The following is a 10,647-nucleotide window of genomic DNA, read 5'->3' as shown; positions in this document are numbered from 1 at the left end:
AGGCCATACCGTTAGGGGACGCCTTTGTGATGGGGGAACGCAGTTTGGAGAGCGGCTGCTGTGTGCGGAAGCCGCACTGATCGCGCACCAGGTCAGCGATTTTGGGCGCAGTTTCCTTCTGATCGTTCGCCACGGTGGGTGACCGATCGATCTCGTGGGGCAAATCTAGTGATGCGACTATATATGACTCACGTGCATATGTTTGGGATTTGTCTGTCTTTGTGATATGCATGTCTGTTGGTCGGCAGTCACATGCAGGATGCAGAAGTGATGACTTTGTCTGGTGCAGGATACGAATTGTGTTTACTGCAACTATATGATAGGGTGTTACAATCATTTGTGGTGGTATAGCCTGGCTGGAGATCGGTATCACTCCGAACAATTCAAGCTTTCGTCGACAGTAGCAGAGCAGTGTAACTGGTAAATTGTCTTTGGCGATAGTTTCCGTATTTCATGATCTGTAGACCATTTTTGTAGGGTGTGACTGTCAATGCAATATGAATGCTGTTTTTCTATCTGTTCAAAATAGTTTGCAGCTGAAATTATCGTAATTTGTCAATCTGCAGAAAGTGGTCGAAAGTGGTCCCAGATCATCAACAGTAATTTGCCGGGTAAATTCAGTAAGAAGCAATCAGAATGCTCCATTCACAGGAAGTTCCATGACATAATAGAGTCAGAAGATATCCTCTGTGGGGTGCATATCAGTTTCTGCAGACTGGTTCGAAAAATGCAGGCCGCAAAGTAAGATATCTACGAAAGTTCCCTGACGTCAGAGTGTCACGTGATATCTTCTTTGGTCGAGTGTTGAGAGACAAGTCCAGGCAAACCAGTCTCCTCTGGTTCAGACAGGTGGGATGCCGTCCTTGCCTGCCACTGTCGCTTTAGAACATCTCCAGACCAGCAGTTATAGGACATCGATAATTGACCGAAAATTCCAATCATTTGTCTTGTCTTCAGGACAGTGCTATGAATTCTAGGAGGATTTTTTAGACATCCGTTCTGCTGTGTGTCTGTGTTTCTTTTCACGACCAGTTGTCGGGTTTCGAATTATGTTATGAACTTTTGGACATGTAATTGTTCTAACCATCTGTGTTCAGACACCAGTGTGCTTCGAAAAGTGAGGAAACTAAAAAATAAGTGCCTTAATATCCCAGTTTCAAGTAGCAAACATAAAATAAGCCCACTCAGCCTTTCCTTTCGCAATCGGAATGAAAAAGTGTTGCAATTGTTTAAATATTCCATACTGCGTTGCCATCCACAAATTGTTTAAACAAACAATATTCCTGTTGCGGGGTCGGTGTGTCGAACCTGGGATTCTAGATGCCTGAGCTGAAGCCGGGACCCACAACGCCACATTTCGTCAGGAGTCCGAGCAAGTTCCAGAGTGTTGGGGGGCAGTGCAGAGTGATACAGCGGTTTTCGATAACGTTTCTTTATTCAGCTAATTTACAGTCCTCGATGGTGAAACGTAGTGTCAGTGTGCCACCCGCTGACGTTCCACGAATCCAGCTGGCTCAGCAGACTCCTGGTATGCCGATGCCGATGCCGCTGCTGTCGTCAGCAAGGCCGCCCGCCGAAGGAAGTCAGCTGCCGCTCTCTCGGTCGTCGCCCGCTGACGCCTTGCGACTTGCGCTGCGCTGCTGCTTGCAATTCCGGAGACTGCTACAGTCCCTGGTCCTCGCCGCCCTCCACCCCGTTTGTCCTGCTCTGTCCAACCATGGGACGAAGGTGGATGTACTGGTTACCCGTGGCCCTCGGGCCGCCACTGCTCTCAGGACAGGGCCGGACTCGAACCCGCGCTCTCCAGGACGCTGTGCTGCAACTTATCACTAGTGGTGCTTGCCATATGGCAACATCCACCACCGTCTCTGGCGCTGTCGCAGCGCTGCTGCGCCTCCCACAGCGTACGCATCGCCCGGACCCCGGTACGCCAGGTGGGAAGCAAACATGGCCCTTAGACGGGAGTGGAACCGAGCCCCTCCTGGACCTGTTATAGACTGCTGTCACTGCCCTCTTTCAGGCAGACCGTGCGATCACCAAGTTCCAGGCTGCCGTTCCATCCCGCCCCGGTGTTATGTCCCCAGAGGCGGTATATAGCCCTAACAAGTACATAGGAACAAAGTATAAGTTTATGCCAAATACTTATAACATTGCTACCAGACTGACCCCTATAAACGTAGACCAGCACAAGTCCATCTCGACCCTCAACTGACCTGGTACACTCTGTCAAGCTAAAATTGCCTTCTATTTATATTGGTTTCTCCCTTGCTTCAGATGTAGTGTCAGAGAAAGACAGAAACTACAGCAGGGATAAATTCCCACACGTTAGCCATTTACAAATCCCCACTCTGGCTCCACCCTAGTACCCCGCCTCATACATCGCAAAAACTTTAAAGCAACGCTCAATTTCATGCCTCATTGTTGCTCCACTCAAGGAAAATCGTGCCAGCAATACTGCCACCGCAGCTCCACGCTCGTGGGTTCCATGTTTACGTTGCCTGGTCTGCTGGCTGTCGTTTGTTACCACACTCTACCAGTGACCCCAGATTCCATCGCCCAACCTCGCCTTCATTGAATTTTGCTAAACTTTTCCTTCCCCTCGACTAGGACTGATACTAGCGCAGCACAACTCCCTCCTTTCAACTAGGTTCGTCCCGAATCGAGATAAAATAGACGTGGCCTGTGGCTGCGTAAACATACCTTGTTTCCAAAATTTACATTCTATAGACTAAAATTAACGAGAACATCAAAACATTAACTCTACACCTATACACTGTTTACACTGGTTACCCATGCCGTAGGCAACTGATGTCTTGGCACCTCCTCCACTGGTGTACGTTTCCACATTCTCCACAAGGCTATACTCAAGAAAGATAGAAAAACGGCACACCCTGTGGCTGAATTGTTCACTGTCATTAACCTGTTGCTCCGATGCTGTTGCAACGTTCGAACGTGTTCCAATACTTTATTAACCGTGATAGATCCTTCCTGTGCATTAATAAAGGAATGCAACGTTTCCAAAAACTCTGGATTTAACGTGGAGTCTTTATTACAATCTGAGCCATTCATAATCCCCAGGAACAATCCAGTTTCGCATGCACTACTATCCGAATAAACTGGTCGATTAGGGCAAATCATCACTCGTCCCTGCGAAGGGAAGGAATGAAACATGCCTGTACCACCCCTTTCCACTATAAGTTACTACAACATCGTACCGCATCCTCAAAAATTCCCGATAGTTCACTCTGCCCCTATCGAATTTTCTGCACAAAAATATAGTGTCCCCCATATAATGACAAAACTAAAACAGCAAACAATAAAAACGCAACTATTATCGGGCCCACCAAAACGCGAGACAAAGACACACACACACACACACACACACACACACACACACACACACAAAACGCAAATTATCCGTTGATACAAAAACACAAAATGTAAACATGCCATAGAATATTACCCACACAATAATTTACTCCCTCCGTGACCGTAACGCATACGGAACGTTATGCATCCGCTGTTGTCCTTCTGCCGAGACCTTCTTCCTCCGCTTGCCTTGCCTAGCCTCTGCAATCGGGTCCCTTCCTTGTAATTGAGGTAATCCATTCCTTTAAAAGGCTTTACTCTACTCACGGCGATAATGGATGTTCTTGTCAAGGAATTTTTCGTCTTTCCCTTAGGTGTATATGGATTCGTGATTAATACCCATTGACCTACCCTGTAGTGTGGTAAAGGTCCCAAACGCTTACTCGTTTCTACCTTCCTCTCTAATGCTTTCGTATTGGTTTTCTGTATCCCCTTTCAGACTCCCGGCATTGTTCGTGCAAATTCCTCCACTGCGTCCCCTTTAGCTGCCGATTTCGGACATAGAACGTCAAATGGCGATGACATTTTTCTTCCATAGACCACCTCGAAAGGTAACATTCAGACCCCAGAATGTATTTTCGTGTTATAACTCGATACCACGTATGGAAGATAAACATCGCAGTTATCATGGTTTCCATTCACATAATAACTTAGCATTTTCGAAATTGTCCTATGTACTCTATCCTTTCTCCTATTCGCCTGCAGATGAAATGGACTGGTCTGTAATTTTTTAATGCTCAATAAACTACACAACTGTGACATTAATTCGGACATGGGGTTCGTTCCCTGATCCGTAATTATGATATCAGACACCCCAAACTTCAAAAACCATTTATTAACTAAAGCTTGTGCTACCATACTTGCGACCATGGCTAGAAACCACGAAAAGGGATCAATTATAGTTAAAACGTAACGGTTCCCTGCCGGTGTTTTGTTGTATGGCCTGTAAATATCTAGCCCAATAAACTCGAATGGTTTCGAAGCCTCTGGTAACCATTGCAATGGAATTCTTGCGCCTGTCACATCCGCTCGCTGAACACACGGCACGCAATTTGCTACGTATTGTTCCACATCCCTTCTCCGTGTGGGCCACCAAAATCGATCTGCTACCCGTCTTCCCGTTGCTTGACGACCACCATGCCCCGAGAGCAAATGATCATGGACCTGCTTTAAGACTTCCTCTCACAAACTCTTTGGTACCACTACCCTTGGTCCGCACCTGGTAACTCTACACAAGAAATTTCTCTTCACAATAAAATGTAGTTGAGTCCTAAAACTCTGGCGCTCATCGTCCTCTGCTTGTGCCCTTTGTCATTCCTTGACACACTTACCCATTACTTCTAATGCGTCTAATTTGCGACTTAATGCATCTGCATACCCGTACTTCTACCCTGGTTTATGAATTACTTCAAAGTCAAACTCTCTTAATTTTAGAGCCCACCGTGTTAATCGACTAGAAGGATCCTCGAGTCCCAGTAACCGTCTCAACGCTGCATTATCCATCACGACCTTAAACGTCCTACCATGAAGGTAACAACGAAAATGCGTTACTCCATATATTAGAACCAACATATCCTTTTCCATTGTGGAATAATTCCGCTCTGCCCTATTTAACTGTCTAGAAGCATACGCCACCCGATGCTCCTGTCCATTCACCATTTACCCCAAAACGCATCCTACTGCGCCATTTGAAGCGTCACATGATAAGATGAAGTCATCTTCAAAATTCGGAAACATCAACACTGGACCAGAAACTAATCTCATCTTTAATTCATCGAAAGCTTCCTGACATTTAAATTTAACCCCTTTCTTTAAAAGCTTTGTTAGCGGCTCTGCTATTTTAGCAAAATATTTTACAAATTTACGATAATACACTCCTGGAAATGGAAAAAAGAACACATTGACACCGGTGTGTCAGACCCTCCATACTTGCTCCGGACACTGCGAGAGGGCTGTACAAGCAATGATCACACGCACGGCACAGCGGACACACCAGGAACCGCGGTGTTGGCCGTCGAATGGCGCTAGTTGCGCAGCATTTGCGCACCGCCGCCGTCAGTGTCAGCCAGTTTGCCGTGGCATACGGAGCTCCATCGCAGTCTTTAACACTGGTAGCATGCCGCATGTGCAGTTGACGGACTTTGAGCGAGGGCGTATAGTGGGCATGCGGGAGGCCGGGTGGACGTACCGCCGAATTGCTCAACACGTGCGGCGTGAGGTCTCCACAGTACATCGATGTTGTCGCCAGTGGTCGGCGGAAGGTGCACGAGCCCGTCGACCTGGGACCGGACCGCAGCGACGCACGGATGCACGCCAAGACCGTAGGATCCTACGCAGTGCCGTAGGGGACCGCACCGCCACTTCCCAGCACATTAGGGACACTGTTGCTCCTGGGGTATCGGCGAGGACCATTCGCAACCGTCTCCATGAAGCTGGGCTACGGTCCCGCACACCGTTAGGCCGTCTTCCGCTCACGCCCCAACATCGTGCAGCCCGCCTCCAGTGGTGTCGCGACAGGCGTGAATGGAGGGACGAATGGAGACTTGTCGTCTTCAGCGATGAGAGTCGCTTCTGCCTTGGTGCCAATGATGGTCGTATGCGTGTTAGGCGCCGAGCAGGTGAACGCCACAATCAGGACTGCATACGACCGAGGCACAAAGGCCAACACCCTGCATCATGGTGTGGGGAGTGATCTCCTACACTGGCCGTACACCTCTAGTGATCGTCGAGGGGACACTGAATAGTGCACGGTACATCCAAACCGTCATCGAACCCATCGTTCTACCATTCCTAGACCGGCAAGGGAACTTGCTGTTCCAACAGGACAATGCACGTCCGCATGTATCCCGTGCCACCCAACGTGCTCTAGAAGGTGTAAGTCAACTATCCTGGCCAACAAGATCTCCGGATCTGTCCCCCATTGAGCATGTTTGGGGCTGGATGAAGCGTCGTCTCACGCGGTCTGCACGTCCAGCACGAACGCTGGTCCAACTGAGGCGCCAGGTGGAAATGGCATGGCAAGCCGTTCCACATGACTACATCCAGCATCTCTACGATCGTCTCCATGGAAGAATAGCAGCCTGCATTGCTGCGAAAGGTGGATATACACTGTACTAGTGACGACATTGTGCATGCTCTGTTGCCTGTGTCTATGTGCCTGTGGTTCTGTCAGTGTGATCATGTGATGTATCTGACCCCAGGAATGTGTCAATAAAGTTTCCTTTCCTGGGACAATGAATTCACGGTGTTCTTATTTCAATTTCCAGGAGTGTATGAACATAACCCAATATACGATTGTAATTGCTTCGTTGTACGTGGTGTCGGAAAATTTTGAATTGCCCCTGTTAACCGAGGATCGGTTTGAACGCCTTATTCACCGATTACATGACCTAATTATTTGACCTACGTCTGCACAAAATGACATTTTTCTAAACTTAATGTCAACCGTGATGACTGCAATCGTCTAAAGACTTCTCTTAAATGCGATATATGTTCCGGTATATTCTTAGAAAATACTGTAATGTCATCTAGGTAAACCATACATGTCTTTGGTTTCAGTCCCCTTAAAATCTTACCTACTAATCCCTGAAAAGGCTCTATTACTCTCCCCATTCTGTGACAGTTCGAGCGTTTGTGCATTCAGTTTTCGAATCCTGTCTGAGAAAACCTCCACAGTCTCATTTCTCCTCATAATTAATGCACTTAATTTTTCACGAAAAAACATAGTACTATTCTGTTTTTGGTACGTCTGGCGTAACACAGACTCAAGCTCTGAGAACGTCCCCACATTGTTAAACGTTTCATGGTGCAATATGTACGACTTGGCATCCCCTATCAAGCGTAACTTCGCCACTCTCAACATTACAACATCCGACCACCCACTGGCCTCAGCCATTGTGATAACGTCATTAAGGAAAACCGACACATACTCCGTTGCTTTACCCGAATATGTTTAATCAATGCCGCGATTGCCGGGTCAAACGGTCTATGACACTCCATGACCCGTAATTTACATTCACCCGACGTCCCTTCCCGTACTCGCAATGCCTCCAATCACCCTGCTAATTCTTCATATTTTTCTTTGTCACTTATTCTCGCCTCTGACGATACCCGAATTTGTTCTGTTAGAGCTGCTGTAGTCACTGGCACAGCCTCCGCTGCTTGCCGTGTTTCCACCATTCTTGCTTTTAGCTACACTGTTGCCATTAATTTCACTCTGCTACTCCTTAAACTTAGTTCTTGCCGCGAATCATCTCCCACCTACATTCTGAACAATTGCGCACCAAATGACCAAATCTCTTACAAATAAAACAATTCTTTGGCACCCATTTTGTACACGGTAATCCGTGCCTGACAGGCTTCAAAACAGTACTTGTATCAGTGAGGGATGCAGGAGGGGAAGGATGCACTGAATGCATGCGTTTTGCTTGCCCCTGAATGTATGCAACCTCCACTAACAAAATGTACTAGAACATAGTCTGCCATACTATTACTATTGTTAATCAGCAGATCAGTTTCTAAGTTTATCCAGTCCTGCAAGTCGAGTTTAAGAGACTGTGTACATAATCGGTTTACCCGACATCTTGGGTATCTCTTGTGATAGTTCAGCTCTGTCAGCAGTAAAACCGAGATAATGTGGTGTCGGGTGTCTAGCTCCTCCATGTGCACTAGAAGATTGATGCTGGCGTGATGTTTCACGAGGAAGCCCAGCCAAAGAACGACATTGTAGCTTACGCCTACGCTACGGAGAAGTCCCATACACATCTGGAAATTGCTCCTCCTGGTTCATAAGCCCAACAATACCGAACAAAGCGAGTGAACACTATTAGCAGCAACACCATTAGTATACAACTTGGTGGTTATAATTAACGGTACCAAATATAGTCTGGCTACACATGGATACCTGTGATCCTGTATCTGACGGAAATCTACACAACCTTCCCTTTACGTAGCCGACTAGACAAATGTCTGCCACTGATTTCGCACAGGGGTGTCCCATGATCAAACGTACTAGGAGCGTTGTGCAGTGGTCATATCATCTCCTATTCCATTTAACAGAAGTGTGTGTGTGTGTGTTACGCTGATTCCATGCGGACATTTTGGAAAGCACTGTCCAACCTGTTTGCACTTTTGAAATACTGTGGGTTGCTATAAAACTGCTGAATGTGGTCTGGAGAGCCACATCGATAACATATGACATCTGTGTTAGAAACTACTCGCTTCTCCCTTGGTTTAGTCCCTGAGTTAGTATTAGTCAAAACTGTCGTAATTGCTACTGCTTTGTCAGAGGTTTTCCATGCGCACTTCCGAACATCTCATCTGGTAGACCCTGTAAAAACGTATCAAGCCCCGTTGCTCTGCTTCCTGCAGAATAATCTTATTGACACGATCCTCATCCGTCAGTTAATATTAATACTGATTTTTCTGATACGCTGTATAAAACTTTGTACTGACTTTCCTTGTTTTGAACTACTCCTAGAAGTACTCTTTCTGCTAAAACACCTCCTAACTTCCCTGAAAGCCTGCAAAGGACTGAACGTCCCGCAACTTCTCATTGCACATTACATAAATTGTAGCATCCAAAACTAATTTTAAATGAGTCACGCATAACAATGGCTCGCTACTCCAGTTCCCTTTCACGGCTGTATTTAAACTATCAAAAATGTCTAGAAAGTCTTCTCCAGATTTAGCTGAAATCAGGGCCACCATTGAATCAGTATCGGCATTAAGGGTGGATGGAGGCACTCTAGAAGGTGACTACTCCCTTCTTTCACCCTTAAAATCACCCACTTACTTATGCGAAACTTCATAATCAGCTTGAACTTTAATTACCTTATCCAGAAAAGGCTGCAACGCCCCTTGGGTTTTTACTCTCTAACTGATGGCCATTTTCGCTTACTATTACCACCATCACAGGCCTACAATAAAGCCAAACAAAAAATAAAGGAAGGAAAAACAAAGACAGGTAGGCCCAAACAAAACTTAATGTCGGCATTTACATGAAAACCTGCGCTGATTGCCATGACTGCTGAATATTCTTGGTTTGTGAGCTCCGTTGTCCATCAAAACAGCTTCCGAGAGTTGGTCTTACACCAAGTGTAACGGATTATTGCTACGGAAAGGTGTGGGAGAGTGGTTCTTTTCTGGAGGCAGGAGAAGGTGCCGAATATCTAGGCAGCCAATTTGTTGCCAAAACTCGTTACTAATAATTAAACACGAACGCAGATCAATGCATCTGCAGCAAGCAGACAGTAGATGTTGGGTAGGTAGGAGCCAGGTGGTAGCCAGGGCTAGCCAGGTAAGCCTAGAAAGACTACCGGGGCGATGGATACGGAACTTCAGGCTGGAAGGTGTCGGCGGGAGGCGGCCATTGCTGGGCTGTCCAGAATTCACAACTCGGTCTGGACCACGGGGACAGCAGCAAGCGATGGTGGTCATGGATTCAGACAGTCAGATGGCAGTCGCTGCTTAGCGGCCCAGAGATGGCAAACGTGACAGCTTCAAAAGTACGGCAATGACTGGCAAGCGATATACATCGTAGTATATCGTGGGGGTTCAAAAATTGTGGCCCAGCACTGAGTTTACAGAAGAGCCGTATTTCTGAGTTGCCTGGAAGCCTCTGGAATGGAGGCGAACGGCTGGTGCTGGGCAGTTGTCATGCGATAGTCTGTCACACTGCGGAAACTTCCTGACGTCCCACATCGTAGGCACCTGCAAATAGGCCGACTCGAAAGTGGATAGCTTCTGCTGACTTGTGAGGGTGTTGTCCAATGGGCAGACTGTGGCTGCAACCACACTTCGGTTCTGGGCTGCTTTCCATTCTGCTAGAGCTTTAGGCTACAACACTTTGTTTGTGACTGCACGGGAATTTTCAATATCCCTGTCTGAAGTGTATGAGCAACCTGTCATAAATTTTTGCACCAGAATATAAAACTTCATTACAAACTCCATAGGAGCTCATAGTCAATACGAGAAGTTTTACTTTTAATACTGTTGTAGTAGAGCTTACTTTATATTCATTCTTGTTGTGAACTACTTATTCTATTAGGGGGTAAGTTCATTGGCACACAAATATAGAAGTGTCCTTGAAGGCATTGCTACAAGATGTGTCTTTATCAACTTAATGCAATATTCTGACTTCACTCCGCTGAAGAAAAAATTTTTCTAGTTTTCTAGCAGTCTCTATTTCAAGTTAAAATGGCTGAAACTTCTAATTGCAAAGGAAGCACAACTAATAATTTTGATTACAATCAGAGCTGTTCTTTTTCGGATTGCATT

The sequence above is a fragment of the Schistocerca gregaria genome, chromosome 2, assembly GCF_023897955.1.
Source record: "Schistocerca gregaria isolate iqSchGreg1 chromosome 2, iqSchGreg1.2, whole genome shotgun sequence".
Classification (NCBI taxonomy): domain Eukaryota; kingdom Metazoa; phylum Arthropoda; class Insecta; order Orthoptera; family Acrididae; genus Schistocerca; species Schistocerca gregaria.
Note: the sequence above shows the minus strand (reverse complement) of the source record.